Source organism: Canis lupus, chromosome 37 (assembly GCF_011100685.1).
Source record: "Canis lupus familiaris isolate Mischka breed German Shepherd chromosome 37, alternate assembly UU_Cfam_GSD_1.0, whole genome shotgun sequence".
Taxonomy (NCBI): Eukaryota; Metazoa; Chordata; class Mammalia; order Carnivora; family Canidae; genus Canis; species Canis lupus.
In genome coordinates, this window is record NC_049258.1 from 15895592 (window position 1) to 15913473 (window position 17882).

Sequence of the window (17882 nt, forward strand, 5' to 3'; positions counted from 1 at the left end):
AACAATAAATGCTTGAGGTGAACTTTGTTTTTCACCTCGGTAGCATCCACTCACCCTTTTTTTTTGTGGTGACAACACATTGATTTTCCTTTGGGGGACTACTGCTCTACCATTGCACACCCTTGGTTGGATGATGATCAAGGGGGCCTGCCCACCCTTGGCCTGGATAAGATCACACTCTCAGGCAGAATAAGGACAGAAGTTTCCAGGAACTCATCCCAATGGTAACCTCTCCACTAGAAGAATAGAGACTATCCATTTGGCTGTGCCATTCTTTGGCAGATTAAAGATGGCTACTCATGTTTTGTCAGCCCTCCCATTAGGAGGCAGAGTCTATGCCTCTTTCCTTCAACGTGGGCAATTTAAAGAATAAATGGAAGTGACCGTGTCAGTGTCAATGCCTAGGTCTTCATAGATTGGCCGCTTCCACTTGTCTCTTGGCAGATGCACTCCTAGAGCCCTGAACCACCATTTAAGTCCAGCTGTCCTGAGGCCACCATGTTGTGAGGAAGCCAAAGCTAACCACCTGGAGAGATGCTGTGGAGAATCATGCCCAAACAGCACCCAGCTCTCCTTGCCATCCTGGCCCAGGCAGCTAACCTGGGAGTGAAGAATCCTTCACATGATGCTGATCTCAGAAGCTATCTGACTACAACTGTGTGGGTGACCCCAATGAGAACTTCTCAGGTGAGTCCATCAACCCCCAAACCATGATAGATAACAATACATTGTTGTTTTAATCCACTGAGTTTTGAGGTGACTTGCTACACAGTAAGATACCTGGAACACATCTAGACTCTCTGGTCTTCAGAATACTCTTGTTCAACTTTTTCCTCACATGCTTCAAGACAATCCTCTTCTCCCCCATTAGAATTCTAGGACTACCTTGTATTCCTGTAACACAGTCTTGTGTCCCAAATGTGGCTAATGTCCCTCATCTCCTCTGTTCTTTTCTATATCTCAACTTCTTATCTATAAAATGGGGTTACAAGGTACCTTCATTATAGAGTTGCTGTCAGGAAAGAATGAATACCTGTAGAGCACTTCAAACACTGCCTAGCACAAAGTAAGCACTTAATGAATATAGCTTTCATTAAGTATTTTTTTAAAGATTTTATTTATTAAAAAAAAAAAAAAGATTTTATTTATTTATTCATGAGAGACACACAGAGAGAGAGAAGCAGAGACACTGGCAGAGGGAGAAGCAGGCTCCATGCAGGGAGCCCGACTTGGGACTCGATCCCCGGTCTCCAGGATCACACCCTGGTCTGAAAGCAGAGCTAAACTGCTCAGCCACCGGGCTGCCCAGCTTTTGTTAAGTGTTAATCCGTATAATAATCATATGATTTAGAAGAGACTGTTAAGCTCAAACAGGACAAATCAGAAACTGCAGACTGGCCGTTTGCTGTTGGCCTGCTCAGTTTGGACAAATATTTGAATTAGTTGCAGCCATTTCCAAATCTCATAGGGTTCATATGAATATCTAGAGGTCTAGCTTATTGCAAAAATATGACGATCTCCCAGCACTGGGCCTGCGCTCCTGCAAGGTGCCTGGTGGCTCTTGCTGACCAGTGACTTCCCACTTCACATGGAGTCAGTGCTCTCTGGCTCACCATTGTCCCCACACTCGCTACGCTGATATCCACCACCTTTGTTCGTGTCCATTACTCGCCTGCCCTTTTGGACATTTGAGATTGTAAATCAAGGAGAGACCAAAGATGGGAAAGAAGAAAGGAAGGAAGGGAGGCAGAGAGGAAGGCTGAATTCAGTACATGTTCTTTCTGACTGTAGCTACCTTGGCAAACATTGTAATAATCAAAACGTACTTTATTTGGTAGGAGGATCAAATCCACCTTTATAAAACAAGAACCTATTTCAATCATTAGGACAAAACAAATGTTTGATTTGGACACGTGTTCTCATTCAAATGCTTGCAAAATACAATTTCTTGTCTGGGAGATGTTGTCTCTCTTTGGGAAAGTGTCTGTGAATGTGTGTTAGTAAAAAGAGGATAGGCCAAAATATTTTTATTTTTATTTATTTATAAAGAGTTTATTTATTTGAGAGAGAGAGAGAAAGAACACAGAGAGAGAGAGGTAGAGGGAGAAGCAGACACCTCGCTGAGCAGGGAGCCTGATTTTGGGGCTTGATTCCAGGACTCTGGGATCATGACCTGAGCTGAAGGCAAACACCCCAGGTGCCCCCCCTGCGCCCGCCAAAATATTTTTATTTAAAAAAAGATGCTTTTGATGATAAATTTTTGTTTAAATTACTCATCTCTCCTTTATAATCTTACTTTTCTGTGTGGCCTCAATCAGTATTAAATTTACACCCTTAGAATTAGGCTTAATGTCTTTTTAGAGAGGGAATCTCTTTGAAGGGACTCAGTAGTCTTGCAGTAATTAAAATCCTCCCAGGATCCTTCAACTTGCTGCTTTGTTCTAAATTATTTGAACTATTTAAATTTCACATTTCATCACAGGGGAGCCGATCTGTACAGTAGAGTTTAAAGATTCCATAACTGTTTTCCACCTAAGCGCACTTGCTAGCCTGTCTCCCCTCTCCTGTCCCAGTTCTGAAGCGGGGAGATTATGTCCATTGCAGATCGAGGGTTGAGGCTCAGGCTGTCACAAGCAGCCAGTTGAGGAGCTGAGTCTCCCTCCACGCCAGGGCCTCACTGTGGTCTACCAACACGAGAAGGCTGTGGGACCAAAGAAGGAGTCTTTGTTTTGTTAAGGTTCTAGGGGGCACCTCCCAAGGGGAGAAAGTGTACAGTTTATATCATATTTAACAATCTGCCAATCACTCATGACCTGGGAAAAATGCAGGAACATTAAAGCAGCTTGTGTAAAGGTTATTATTAACGTAATATAAACACAAAGAACAACAGGAAAATAAGATTAATAGAAAAAAGGCGACCCATCATCCAAAAAATAATCAGGTTTAACATTGTGGTTAACATTGTAGTTTCTGCCAAGCTTTGTCTTACAAATATTAATAATCATAATGAATAGTTTTGAATATGGTCTTTTCACTTGACATGCTGTTGTGAGCATTTCCTCTGTTATTCCCTAACCTTTGTTTTGTTTAAAGATTTTATATTTTTTATTCATGAGAGACAGAGAGAGAGAGAGAGAGACAGACAGAGACACAGGCAGAGAGAGAAGTAGGCTCCATGCAGGGAGCCCGACGTGGGACTTGATCCCGGGTCTCCAGGATCACAGCCTGGGCCGGAGGCCATGCTAAACCACTGAGCCACCCAGGCTGCCCTATTCCCTAACCTTTGTAAGCAAAATTGTAGTGGCTACAAAATATTTCTAGAGGATGTGTCATAATTTATGGGATTATTTTCCTGATATTTGTATATTTAATTTGTTTCTAAATCTTATAAATAGGGGATCCCTGGGTGGCTCAGCGATTTAGCACCTGCCTTTGGCCCAGGGCGCGATCCTGGAGTCCCAGGATTGAGTCCCACATCGGGCTCCCTGCATGGAGCCTGCTTCTTCCTCTGCCTGTGTCTCTCCCTCTCTCTCTCTCTCTTTCTATGTCTATCGTGAAAAAATAAATAAAAATAAAAATAAATAAATCTTATAAATAACATGGCTTTGAACCTCATGGAGTTTTTAATAGATTTAGGATCATGTCCATATGCCAGATCTTCAGAAATGGAATTACAGAGTCAAAAAACATGGAAGGGGGACCTGGGTGGCTCAGTTGGCTAGGCATTGGACTCTTTTGTCTCAGCTTGGTGACCTTGTACGTTGTCAGTTTTTATAATGATTTCATCTGCTTTTGAAAAGAAGAAACAGTCTCTGTTTACCACTTGCAGGATCCCAACTAGATCGACCTTGTTAGTTTTACTTCCTAAATATTCTTTATCCTTGCTCAAGTTTTTTGTCTCCTTGATCTGATAGTTTTTGAAGAAAGTGTTGAACATTTCCTACCATGATTTTACATTTGTAACTGTCTCCTATCATTCTGTGAGTTTCTGCCTCGCATATGTAGTGACTATGTTGTTGGGTACATAACACTCATGATGGTATGTGATTTTCCCCTAGATCTTGATATGGCCTCCCAGGTTATTCAAAGATTTTTGCTTCATGTTCTATATTTTATCTAATATGATAACTGCTGTACTACCTTTTAAAAATAGTATTTCCTCTATTTCTCTATTTGTCTTTTATCTCTCCACTCTCCCATTTTCTTTCTTTTTTTTTCTTTTAAATTTCATATGATTTTGTTTTAGGCATAATTCAGTGGTTTTCACCTTAGCAGCACATTAAAAATCACCTGGGAAATTTTTAAAAATATCTACCGCCTACCCTCCTCACCTGCCCCCACAGAAGTATTATGTTAGAATTGCTTGGTTATTTTTTTTAAGATTTTATTTATTCATTTATTTATTCATGAGAGACACAGAGAGAAGGTAGAGACATAGGCAGAGAGAGAAGCAGGCTCCTCACAAGGAGCCCAACGTGGGACTTGATCCCAGAACTCTGGGATCATGGCCTGGGCCAAAGGCAGACGCTCAACCCCTGAGGCACCCAGGCGTCCCTATTTTGTTTTTGTTTTTTTTTTGTATAAAAAAAATTTTATATAACATAAAATTTACCATGTTAGCTATTTTTAAGTACAGAGTTCAGTAATGTTAAGTATATTTATTCACTTTGTTGTGTGATGGATCTCTAGAACTTCTTCATCTTACAAAACTGAAACTCTATTAAATACCAATTCCCCATTTCCCCCTGCCCCCTAGCCCCTGACAACCACCATTCCACTTTCTGTTTTTATGCATTTGACTCATAAACGTAGAATCTTAATCTCATATAAATGGAATCATACAAGTTTTGTCTTTTGTGATTGGCTTATTTCACTTAGCATAATGTCCTCAGTTGATCCATGTTGTAGCACATGACAGGATTTCCTTTTTTTTTTCTTTTGAGAAAGAGAGAGAGGGTGGGAGGGGCAGGGGGAGAGGGAGAGAGAAAATCCTAAGCAAGGTGTGGAGCCTGATGTGAGGCTCCATCTCATAACCCTGAGATCATGACCTGCACAGAAATCAAGAGTTGGGATGCTTAACGACTGAGCCACCCGGGTGCCCCAGGATTTTCTTCTTTTTAAAGGCTGAACATCATTCCATGTGGAAGTATATACATTTCATTTACCCATTCATCCATGGATGGATGGACATTTGGGTTGCTTCTACTTCTTGGCTCTTGTGAATAATGCTGCTATGAACATGGGCGTGCAAATAGCTCTTCAAGATCCTGCTTCAGTTCTTTTGGATATACACCAAGAAGAGGGATTGCTGGATCATATGGTAATTCTATTTTTAATTTTTTGAGAAACTGCCATAGTGTTTTTTAAAGCGGCTGCACCATTTTATATTCCCACCAACAGAACACAGGGGTTCCAATAAACATGGATATTTTTTAAGGCTCTCCCACCAGGAACTATTTACTATCCATTTACTTTCCTTCTTTTTTCCCCACTACCACATTAACACAACCTAATCCTTTCTACAATCAATTGGTAAATAAATTTTCTGTCTTAAGTTATCAATTCGTTTGCTAAAATCTATTTCCTGTTTACAGACCTTCTATCTGGGTCACTTTTTCTCTTGGCAAAGTATATGCTTTGCTAGCTTTCATAGAGGACCTGTTGTAAAGGTATTATCTAAAATATTTAACAGCCAGTGGGAACCCTGGGTGGCGCAGTGGTTTAGTGCCTGCCTTTGGCCCAGGGTGCGATCCTGGAGACCCAGGATCGAATCCCATGTCGGGCTCCCGGGGAATGGAGCCTGCTTCTCCCTCTGCCTATGTCTCTGCCTCTCTCTCTCTCTCTGTGACTATCATAAATTAAAAAAAAAAAAAAAAAATTTAAAATATTTAACAGCCAAGACCCTGCAGTCAAAAGGAGTTGACCAATCAGAATGAGATCTTCCCCCTGGGTAGAAGCAGGATCTTGGGAGATCCCCTACTGTGACAGCTGTTAACTCTTTAGTTGTAAAATTATGGATCAGTCTGGTCAGGGTCCCAAGGGAGGCCTAAGATGGCAGAAGCAAACCTGAGTGTTTGGGGCAACAGTATTTACTAACCAGGAAGGAAGTGGTCAGGGGTCATATTAAACATATTACATCCTAGAATAGCGTGGGTAGTTATCAACCAGAAGAGACACTAGCCATAAGCAGCAGTCTCTTTGTGCGTGCCAGTGCCATACTGGATGAGTCTAAACCCAGTCTATAGGTGGCTAAACTCTTGGTCTATGGTTTACTATTTGAAAGTGGTTTCATTTTTGCATACACATGGCAAGAGTTTAGCAGTGTAGACGTCTATTTTCCCTCAATTCCTTGAAGATATTACTTCATTGGTTTTTTAGTGTGTGTTATCTGATTGGAAGTCTTTCATCTAGGAGGACCTAAGATTTTTTCATTGTTGGGTCGCCTGGGTGGCTCAGCGGTTTAGGGCCTGCCTTCGACTCAGGGCATGATTCCAGAGTCCTGGGATTGAGTCCCATGTCGGGCTCCCTGCATGGAGCCTGCTTCTCCCTCTGCCTGTGTCTCTGCCTCTCTCTGTGTGTCTCTCATGAATGAATAAATAAAATCTTAAAAAAAAAATAAAGATTTTCTCATTGTTCTTGACGTTTTGAACTCATCCTGCAATTATTTAATTTTTTCTCTTTTTTTCCTTTTCTTATTTATTTATTTATTTAGGTATGTACAATACACTTTTAGTTTGAGGATTTCAACTCTTTCTCTTCATTTTCTTCTTCAGGAATCCTTGGCAATATATCCTCAATTCCCCTTAATTGTTCTCTCCTATTTTTCTTTTCTTTGGCCAGGAACTGAGTGAATTTTTCTTTTCCAATGTAGTAATTCTTCTGAAAGTTTCAAGCGTAATATCCATTCTTTCAATTGATCTTTTAATTTTAATGTTTGCATTTTATATTCCTGTTTGTTTCTTTTTCAGATCCATTTGTTTCTTGTTTCATTCTTGTTTCAGCGATTTTTTTGCTTCATACTTTTGTGTTGTCTTTTATTTGAAAGGTTATCTTCATGTATCTCTTTGATCTCATCAGCACGTTTATTTTCAATTCTTTGTCCAATAATTACAAAAAATTAATTTTATCTTGAGTGGGGAAATGGGACTCATACTCTTTCTTATGTTAGATATTTTAATATGGCTTTGGAATTTTATTTTGCAAGAGGCTCATTTTTAATAGAGAAGTGTTTCATTTTGTCTAGCACCTTGGGGCCTCCAGTTCAAAACAGGGTACACAGTAGTATTTTGGCGTTCCTGACTTAACTTTGGTATCGTAGATGTCACCGATTCCTTCTCAGCACCAATTCCTTCTCAGCTTGTCTGAATTCCTACTTCCCAACATTTGTAGCTTTCTATGAATCCATAACTCTAAACAATGTATGAGCAAACTTTTTTTTAGTTTCATGTGACAAGAGGGAGCTCCAGCCCTGGGCTGTGTCCTCGAAGATCTGTTTGAGTCTGTACACTGTCTTCATGAACTTTGGGAGCTGAAGCCTTGGGTGTGCAGATGCGAGGCCAGTAGATATCCAGCTGCAGTTCTGTTCTCTTCATGGTGGTATTTTTGTTTGTTTCTATTCCATGGAGGTATTTCTTTTTATGCTTTTTGAACCAAATTTTATCATTTTTATTTTCCCTTTTTATATCTTATTTATTATTGCTACGTGTAACGGTTTGGTGACTGAAGTAGAAGGGGACATTTTATCAGAGCATGAGGCTCTGCAGCCTTAACTGGACATGGGTTGCTTACTACTGCTTATATTTTAACATGCAAAGTGATCAAATATCACTTCATTCCTCTTGTGATTCCTCTTCATACTTCTAACCTGAAAGAATTCTCTCTTCCTGACATTGGATAAATACTTTATCCACTTTGTCTGAAGACCTTACTACTTTATTTGAATATTTATTTATTTATTTATTTATTTATTTATTTAACTCATGACCTAAGATCAAGACCTGAGCTGAGAGAAAAAGTCAGACGATTAACCAACTGAGACACCGAGGCACTGAATGAATCTTTAGTTTTCAAATTCCACTTGAGACACATTTGATTATAAAGCACGAGATGGAGAATTTCTTCTTGAAGAGCTAAGATTTTTCTCAATATCATTTATTGAAAAATCTTTTCTCATTGTCGCTCCTTATAATAGGATTTGTTTCTGAGCTATCTCTTCTGTTCTATTAATTTACTTCTCTAGTCACCTTCTAATAACATTCTATTTAATTATTGCAGCTTTTATACATTTTAATAGTAGGTAGAATTAGTCCCACCTGCATTATTCTTTCTTTTTTCAAAAAGTGTTTTAGTTCTTATCTATTTAGTTTTTTTCAATAAGCTTTACTTCATTTTTCTAATTTAAAAAAATCACTTGGGACACCTGGGTGGCTCTGTGGTTTAGCATCTGCCTTCGGCTCAGGGCATGATCCCGAAGTCCTGGGATCAAGTTCCACATCAGGCACATTGCATGGAGCCTGCTTCTCCTCCCTCTGCCTATGTCTATGTCTCTGCCTCTCTCTGTGTCTCTCATTAATAAACAAATAAAATCTTTAAAAAATAAATAATAAAAAATAAATCACACTGGAATTTTTATTAGCATTTGTATTAAATTTGAGGATAATTTACGGGAGTATGATATACACTAATATGTCATTTTTTAGATCTCCCATTACAATGATTTTTATTTTCTTTTTGTAGGTTACTTTCTTTTTTTTTTTTAAAGATTTTATTTATTTATTCATGAAATACACGAGAGAGAATGAGGCAGAGACACAGGCAGAGGGAGAAGCAGGCTCCATGCAGGGAGCCCGATGTGGGACTCGATCCGGGTCTCCAGGATCACACCCTGGGTGGAAGGCAGGCACCAAACCGCTGAGCAACCCAGGGATTCCCGGTTACTTTCAATTTTTAAAGGTAATTCTAGCTTTTTAATGCTTTTTTTCTTTTTTCCATTGTTTTTTAGAAGTAATTATTTGTGGCCCATGGGACAGCTCTATCTTGTTATGATTTCCTACGTTGACTGGAACTTCCATCTCTTTTTTTCTTATTAGTGAAAGTATTTAAAGGTATGAATCTTTGATTCTGAAAGAACTTCTTGCCCTTTTCAAAAAACTATGTTCAAATTTTATTTCAAAGCTATTAAGTAATTTTTAGTTTTTATTTTTATGAGAACATTGTGGGGTTCCTGGAGGAAGGACACACATAGGAGGCTGGAAGTGAGTTGGGATGAGATTTTGGAGATCTTACATGTTGGACTCAAGAATTTGGCATTTCTGCACTACAGGAAGTGACAATCCAAGTTCCACGTTTGTCCTTAAAAACTCAACTTCCGGAACACATGAAATTCCTGTAAAGCTCTTTTTGTGCTACAGCACATAGAAGCACAATGTTATATTTGAGAATCACTATTTGTTCATTTCCTGTAAGACATGTTTGAATGTAAAATGGGAGGAAAAGCCTTGTATTTAAGTTCCTTCCTGATTTTTTTTTCCTTAAAGGGAGGGGGAGCATTGCACATTCATCCTCCACAGTTGAACACAAGCAAAACTCCACATCTCTGCCCAACTGTAAAACCCAGTCACAGAAACAGCACTGTAACTATAAACACACAAAAAAGTTTTACACTGCTAGAAAAGCAAAGTTACAATTGTTAAAGATTCTTTGTAATGTTACTTAAAACCTGAGAAATCTATAGTTTGGGTTGTTCTCCCAGTAAGTAGTTGAAAGGACTTTTTTTCCCCACTTAAATCTTGGGTTTAATGTTTCTTGGTCTAAGGCCCAGTGCACCAACAGTGGTGAGTCAGAAGGGATGCCTGAAATAGTTCATGTACAGTTTTCTGTGTCCCTGTGTTATCTTCCTTGGATGGCCAGCACTGTCCTTTATTCATCTAATTATTCCACAAAAGCCCAGCAAAGTTCCAGTATTAAATGAACTTTAATTTATTAAAGTTGAAATGTTGAATCCTGAATTAAGTTGCTGAATTATATTAAAAAGGTTTCAGCTCATCTGTCAAAAATGTGAGACAAGTAGCATTTTGTGATGTGCATATTGATGTGAACTTAAGCCTTGTGGTTAGAATCATAAGGCCAAAAGTAACCCAGAAATCTCTTTATCCCTTTCATTGACTGGAATAATTGCCCAATGAATGCTATCAGCTGATGATGAAAAATCTCTCTTAAAGTTATTTTTCAACATATAAATAGCAAAGTAAAAACACAGGAAGTGATCCTCAGTATCTAGAAAAAACATGATATCCATCTTGTAGGGGTAAGAGAGAATAATAGATGCAAGATTAGTAAGCCCCCTCTCCAAAAGCCTTAAATGAAAAATAAGTTGGCTGGTAAATATTATACGAGTAGTGTGCACACTAAGGAAGGCCACACATTTTTTTAAAGATTTTATTTATTTATTTATGAGAGACAGAGAGAGAGAGGCAAAGACACAGGCAGAGGTAGAAGCAGGCTCCATGCAGGGAGCCTGATGTGAGACTCAATCCCAGGACTCTGGGATCAAGCCCAGAGCGTGAAGGCAGACACTAAACCGCTGAGCCACCCAGACGTCCCGAAGGCCACACATTTTGAAGAATGTCATCCTGCAGTAGATTGAGAGGGTTTAAGGAGTCTTCTTTTTTTTTTTTTTTTTAATTTTTATTTATTTATTTATCTCTTTATTTATTTATTTATTTTTAAAGAGATTTTTTTTAAATTTTTATTTATTTATGATAGTCACAGAGAGAGAGAGGCAGAGACATAGGCAGAGGGAGAAGCAGGCTCCATGCACCGAGAGCCCGATGTGGGATTCGATCCCGGGTCTCCAGGATCGCGCCCTGGGCCAAAGGCAGGCGCTAAACCGCTGCGCCACCCAGGGATCCCTATTTATTTATTTTTTAAGGAGTCTTCTTACTTCTCCCTTCTACTGTACCCTCCGCAGGCTGTGGTGGCCTCCAGAGCACTTCTCAGAGTGGCTACAAGTATTTCTGCAAGAGCTTCTATTGAGACCATATGCATGGGTATCAAGTCCAGAGAGCATAAGAAGTTGGGTAGGAAGGGTTGAGGCAAAATTGTTACTAGAGGTTATCATTGACACCAACTAAAAGAGAAAAAAGATATGCCCTAGGTATGTTTTTGCAGAGGGTAAGTTGGTGTTGCTCCAAACTAAAAAAGCAGAGAGGACTCTAAGAACTCTTCCTCCTTGGGGCTCCTGGACATTCTTCATCCTTTCATCATTGCCATTTATGTCCACTCCACTGCTCTCCAGTGCTGGATTGGAAAGTAGCCTAAGACATGGCTCTTAAAGTAGACTGGTGGTTGCCGGGGCTGGAGGTTGGGAGAAATGGGAAGATGCTGGTCAGAGAGTACAAATTTCCAGTCATAAGATAAATAAATTCTGGGAATCTAATGTATGATCTAATGATTATAGTTAATACTGTATTGTGTACTTGTAAACTGCTAAAAGAGTAGATCTTAAATATTCTCACATAGATACATGCACACTAATAGTAATTATGGGAGGTGAAGGATGTGTTAATTAACCTTATTATGGTGATCATTTTGCAATATACACCTATATCATACCATTACTGACCTTAAACTAACACAATGTTATATGTCAATTGTATCTCAATAAGGCTGAAAAAAAAAAAAGACATGGCTCTCAATTTGGTTATGGATCTAGTGTTGGAGGTTCATTTAATCATTCAACATTTTTGCAACACCTACATGCCATGAATATACGATAAGAAGGTAGAGGGAACAACAACAACAACAACAACAACAACAAAAAAGCAGAGGGTTTGTCAAATGAGTGATGCAGCTACTCCATGCAGTGGGACTTAGGAAGTGATGTTTGTGGGTTGGATAGCTTGGGAAGGTGACACCAAAGCACTCATAATTAGATGGGACTCATGGAATAGGTGGGATTTGGACTAGAAGACAAAGAGAAGGTGATGGCTGGAAGTGCAGAGGCATGAGTAGGAGATCTAAGAGAACTCAAGCAGGAAAGAGAGGTTTGGGCCTGGTTGAGGGATACTTGGGTGTTAGCATATGTGGGAGGGAAGGGAAAGTGTGGTAGGTAGAATAACGCACCCACCCCAGATGTCCATATTCTAATCCCCAAGTCTGTGAATATGTCACCGTACATGGCAAATGGAGCTCTGCATGTGTGAGTAGATTAAAGATTTTGAGATGGAGCAATTTTCCTAGATTATCAGGGTGGACCCAATGCAATCATAAGGGTCCTTATCTACAAGAGCCAGGCAAGAGAGTTAAAGAAGGAGATGTGACCATGGAAGCAGAGCTTGGAGAGATGGGAGGTAGGGTCCATGAGCCAAGGAATGTAAGTAACCTCTAGAAGCTGGACAAGGCAAGGAAATGCATTATTTTCTAGAGCTTCCAGAAGGAATACAGCCCTGCCAACACCATGGTCCTTCCCCAGTGAGACCTGTGTTAGACTTCTAACTTTCAGAACTGTGCAATAACAATGCTGTATTGTTTTAGGCCACTAAGCTCATAGTAATTTGTTTTAGCAACAACAGGAGACCAATACAAAAGATAAGTAATGTTAAAACATCCTTAAAATATGTTCACAATGTCTTTAGGAAGCTGGAATGACTCTTAGAACCATTTTACCAGGAAGAAAGAGAAGCTTAGAGAGATTGCACAATTGGCCACATCTCACATGTGGCAAACTGTAAAGCAGAGTTCCAGCCAGTCCTACCCACTGCCTAGACTGTGGCCTTTCTGGACACCGGGCTGCCTCTGGCATTGGGAAGACCACAAAGTGGCCTGAACGGGGTGAGCAGGACAGGCAGAGATGTACTTTGGAGAAATGGTAGCCAGGGGGAGTGTGAATCCCCACAGCTCCACACAGTGCCTCAAACACAGGGACTCCCCAGTTTTTCCAACTGATGGTTGGAAAACATGGAAAACAACACCAATGACAAGATGACGCTCCGGCCCTACCTGTGATTTCACTTTCCTCCTCACCCCAAGGTGGATTCTAACTGGGGAAAGACAGTGTGTCCAGAGGCAGGGCAAAAGGGAAGTAAGTGAGGAGTTGTTAAGACCAAAGAGAGAGGGGTGGGGGCACTAAAGATGAATTTTGCGTACTTTACTGTGGCTTGGGGTCGCAGGGGTCAGAAGGGTCCCTACCATGTTAATGAAGGGACCGGTCAGACCTTTCCCCACTGACACAGTCTGATCACTTTCCTTTCCAAATATTAAAACCTGAATTTACTTTTCAGGTTTTAAAATCCGTAGATTTTTTGAAATCTTTTCAGGTTTCAAAATCCGTAGAATGACTTAAAACAAGATTTTTCTCTTTGCTCCATAGTTCTCTTTTGCCATGTGAAACTCATCATTAAAACAAATTTATACCCTAAAAAGGTACACTTTATGCAACATGAATTATATCTCAACTTAAAAACAAATTCAGACTATTTAGTTAAGATCCTGGAAGGAATTAAATGTTAAAATTTACCCTAAAATCAAGACTAAAGCCACCGGTTAGACAAAGGTTGTTTTACACAGCAGGTCAAATGAAAATTATGTCTGCTTATGACAGTTACTCTGGAAAATCCCTTGAATTGTCTAGGGTGTAGTAATCGTCAGCATTGGTATATATATATATATATATATTTTTTTTACCATTTCTTAATAAGTCCAGCACAGCCAGCTTTTCTTGCCGGAGTCCATCACTGTTTCTATTTTTTTTTTTTTTTTTTTTAATTTGTGATAGTCAGAGAGAGAGAGAGGCAGAGACACAGGCAGAGGGAGAAGCAGGCTCCATGCACCGGGAGCCCGACATGGGATTCGATCCCGGGTCTCCAGGATCGCGCCCTGGGCCAAAGGCAGGCGCTAAACCACTGTGCCACCCAGGGATCCCCATCACTGTTTCTATTGTTAGGGGACAGATGAAGATGTTGGCTTGCGTTTCAGGCCTAGGTTGTGTGAAAAATACAATTTGAATGTGCACAGTTGACTTGTCAGAAATTAAAGTCATATGTGATGCCATTTCACTGTATTGTTAAATTCTGTTTGCCTTAGATTATTTCATCTAGTCACTTCCCTCATATCTGTTTAGCTTATGATTAAATGCAACTGTTTTGTCCTCATGAACTTTACTAGTCTTTCTGCATATCATACATGCCTCTGCAAAGGAAAATAAAGGAGCCACAGTCCTTCCTTATAGGTACACATAATCTTAATATTTTCATATATTTTTATTTTAAAAAGTTTTTAAAATACTTTTTTCAGGAATGCCTGGGTGGCTTAGCAGTTGAGCATCTGCCTTCGGCTCAGGGCGTGATCCTGAAGTCCCAGGATCAAGTCCCACGTCAGGCTCCCTGCATGGAGCTTGCTTCTCCCTCTGCCTGTGTCTCCGCCTCTCTCTGTGTATCTCTCATAAATAAATAAGTAAAAATCTTTTTAAAAAAATACTTTTTAAAAATACTTTATTCATGAGAAACACAGGGACATAGGTAGAGGGAGAAGTAAGTTCCTTGCAGGGAGCCCGATGTGGGACTCGATCCCTGCACCTGGGATCATGCCCTGAGCCAAAGGCAGATGCTCAGCCACTAAGCCACCCAGGTATCCCTTTAAATACTTTTTTAAAAAAGATTTTATTTATTTATTTTAGAGAAAGAGAAGGAGAGAGAATGGATTTGAGTGAGGGCAGGGGAGAAGGAGAGGGAGAGGGGGAGGATCTCAAGCAGACTCCACACTGAGCACACACAGCCCTACATAGGGCTCAATCTCAGAACCCTGAGATCATGACCTGAGCCAAAAATAAAGAAATGGACCCTTAATTAACTGAAGCCACCCTGACACCCCCTCAAATGTTTCTAATATTTTTTTCTAAAAAAAAAAAAAATATATATATATATATTTTCTACTTTTTTTTTTTTTTAAGAGACAGTGTGAGCAGGGTTGGGGGGAAAGAGCAAAGAGAGAGAGAGAGAATCTCAAGCAGATCCCACTCTGAACACAGATACTGACGTGGGGCTCAGTTTCATGACCTTGAGACCATATCCTGAGCCAAAATCAAGAGGACGCTTAACCGACTGAGCCACCCAGGTGCCCCTCTTTTTTTCTATTTTTTAAACACAGCAGAGATCGTTCTCTATAAATTGCTACACATTTTCATTGTTCTTAGTTTTCTGATACTATAAATAATGCTGCAGTGGACATATATGAACATAAATCTTGGCCTGTCCAACTATAGTTTTTCATTTTTGAAATTTTGAAATAATAATAGATTTAAATTTTGAAACAATCACAGGAAAGTTGGAAGTGCAGCTCAAAGAATTTTATGTTCCCTAATCCTTTGAGAGAGTCATCAAACTGATACCACGTCACTCCTAAATATTTCTCTGTTTTCCTAAGAACACTCTCCCACATGACCATAAAATAACAACCAAACTCCAGACATTAACGTTGATACACCACTACCACTTCATAATACTCGGTGCTCATTCAGCTTTGACCCACTGTACCACTGCTCCCATTAGAGCAGAAGCATCCAGTTCAAAATCTGGTATTACATTTGGTTGCTTTGTTCAGCGGCCTCCATACTGGAACATTGATTCAGCCTTTTCTTGATCTCCTGGGCTTGACACTACAGAAGAGTACAAGTCTGTTATTTTGTAGAATGACCCTCAATTGATGCTGAGTTCTCTTTGCATCCTACTGGGTGGTACATGATTTAACTTTGTCTCATTACTGATGATGTTCACTTTGATCATTTGGTTAAGCATCTGCCAGGCTTTTTCATTGTAAAATTACTCTCTTCCCCTTTGTAACTGGCAAATATTTTGTGGGATTGTCCTTTAAAAGCATGAGAAAATCCCATTTCTTATTAAACGTTCAGTTTAATTATTCATCCTTGTACATCAGCATGGTCCTGTAGATTCTTGTTTTATTCATTGGATTATACTCCACTGATATCATCATTTATGTTGATGCTCAAATTGTCCTTGATTTGGCAGTCAGGGGCCTGTTCAGCTGGCTTTGTGTCCTTTGACATGTCACCTTTATTCTTTGAGTAACTTTTTGTTTTCTGGTAGAGCAAAATATTCTAGGCTTGTTTTGTACTTCCCTTCTTTTTGTTTTTAATTTTATTTATTTATTCATGAGAGTCAGAGACACAGGCAGAGGGAGAAGCAGGCTCCCTGCAGGGAGCCCGACATAGGACTCGATCCCGGGTCTCCAGGATCACGCCCTGAGCCAAAGGCAGACGCGCTCAACCACTGAGCCACCCAGGCGTCCCTTGTACTTCCCTTCTAACCAGCCCTGGAATCAACTATCTCTCCAAGGAAACCTGATTCCCTTTAGTAGGAAATGGTATTTAAAAGCCAAGATCTGGGCACTAGATATACTACTCCCTGCTATTGGCATGTCACTGCCGGTAAACAGCACGAACACACAAACACACACACACACACACAGGCATTTACATCTAGAATTATTTCTATCCTTACCTATATACTTAAAAACCATCAATTAACACTGATATACCTAATTCCAGTTCAATGTCTTCTCATAGTGTTCTCCTGTAGGAAAAACCAGGCTTGCATTATCTTTAAAGCATTTGCTTATTTGGGGGCACCTGGGTGGCTCAGTGGTTGAGGGTCTGCCTTTGGCTCAGGTCATGATCCCAGGGTCCTGGGATCAAGTCCTGCATCAGGCTCTCTGTGGGGAGCCTGCTTCTCCCTCTGCCTATGTCTCTGCCTCTGTGTGTGTGTGTCTCTTATGAATAAATAAAATGTTAAAAAATTTTTGCTTATATGATCAGTTCCCTATATGTTACTGTCCTGGGTTGAATGGTCCCCCTACCCACCACCAAAAGATTTGTCCACATCGTAAGCCCTGGAAACTGTGAATGTGACTTTATTTGGAAAGAGGGGCTTTGTAGATAAGATCATCTTGGGATATGAGTAAGCCCTAAATCCAGTGATTGCTGTCTTTATAAAAGAAGCACACAGGGGAGAGACACACAGGGAGAAGAGGGGAAGGCCACCTAGAGACAGAGGCAGAGATTGGAGCTCTGCCGCAGCACAAGCTAAGAGATGCCTATAGCCACCTGAAGCTGGAAGATGCAAGGAAGGACTCTGTCCTAGGGCCTTTGGAGGTGGCACTGCCCTGCAGACATCTTGCTTTCAGACTTCTGCCCTTCGAGTCAGTGGGAGAATAGATTTCTCTTGTTTTGAGCCACTGGATCTGTGGTCATTTGTTACAGCAGCCCTAGGAACCTCATAGCTCCTCTCTGCCCCATCACCCATGCCAAGGCCCTCCTTTCTTGGCTCCAGCTCTGAGCTTCTTCCCCCATTTTGGGCCACTTCCCACCTTCCTCATGGATGCCTTCCTCACCCCCACTTGAGCTAACACCCCATACCAGGCCACCCTCTGTGTTGGTGTCCTCCTCACAATATTGTCAGATAAAATATAGGGTGTCCAGTTAAATGTGAATTTCAGAAAAACTACAAATAATTCATGCAAGGTTTAAGACATATTTATACTAAAAAAATCATTCACTGTTTATCTGAAATTGAAACTTAACTGGGTGTCATGTTTTGCTTTGTTAGCTTTTTTTTTTTTCCTTGGCTAAATTGGGTAACCCTACCTCCTCACCCTACTCAGGCTAGGACCTTCACCCCCACTGTACCAGGCCACCTGCCTTTCATACAGCCCCTGGGACAACCCACTCCACTGGGGTTCTGACACTGGCACCAGGCTGTCCCTCTGATGGGGTACCTGTTCCCTCTGCTCAGACTCTAGAATCCCACACTGGACCATTGTGGGTCCTCACTCAACCCCCTACTACCACAGACACATAACTCTATTTTGCT

General features: G+C 40.4%; 1 long non-coding RNA gene across 2 annotated transcripts in view; it reads left to right on the forward strand.

The window, feature by feature from the left end:
- LOC102157126 overlaps window positions 1-17882 on the forward strand; it is a 66507-nt gene that overhangs the window by 29772 nt on the left and 18853 nt on the right. For both annotated transcript variants that reach the window (XR_005385309.1, XR_005385308.1), the window contains exon 4: window positions 445-687. This is a non-coding gene — a long non-coding RNA (uncharacterized LOC102157126). The remainder of the gene's footprint in view (window positions 1-444; window positions 688-17882) is intronic.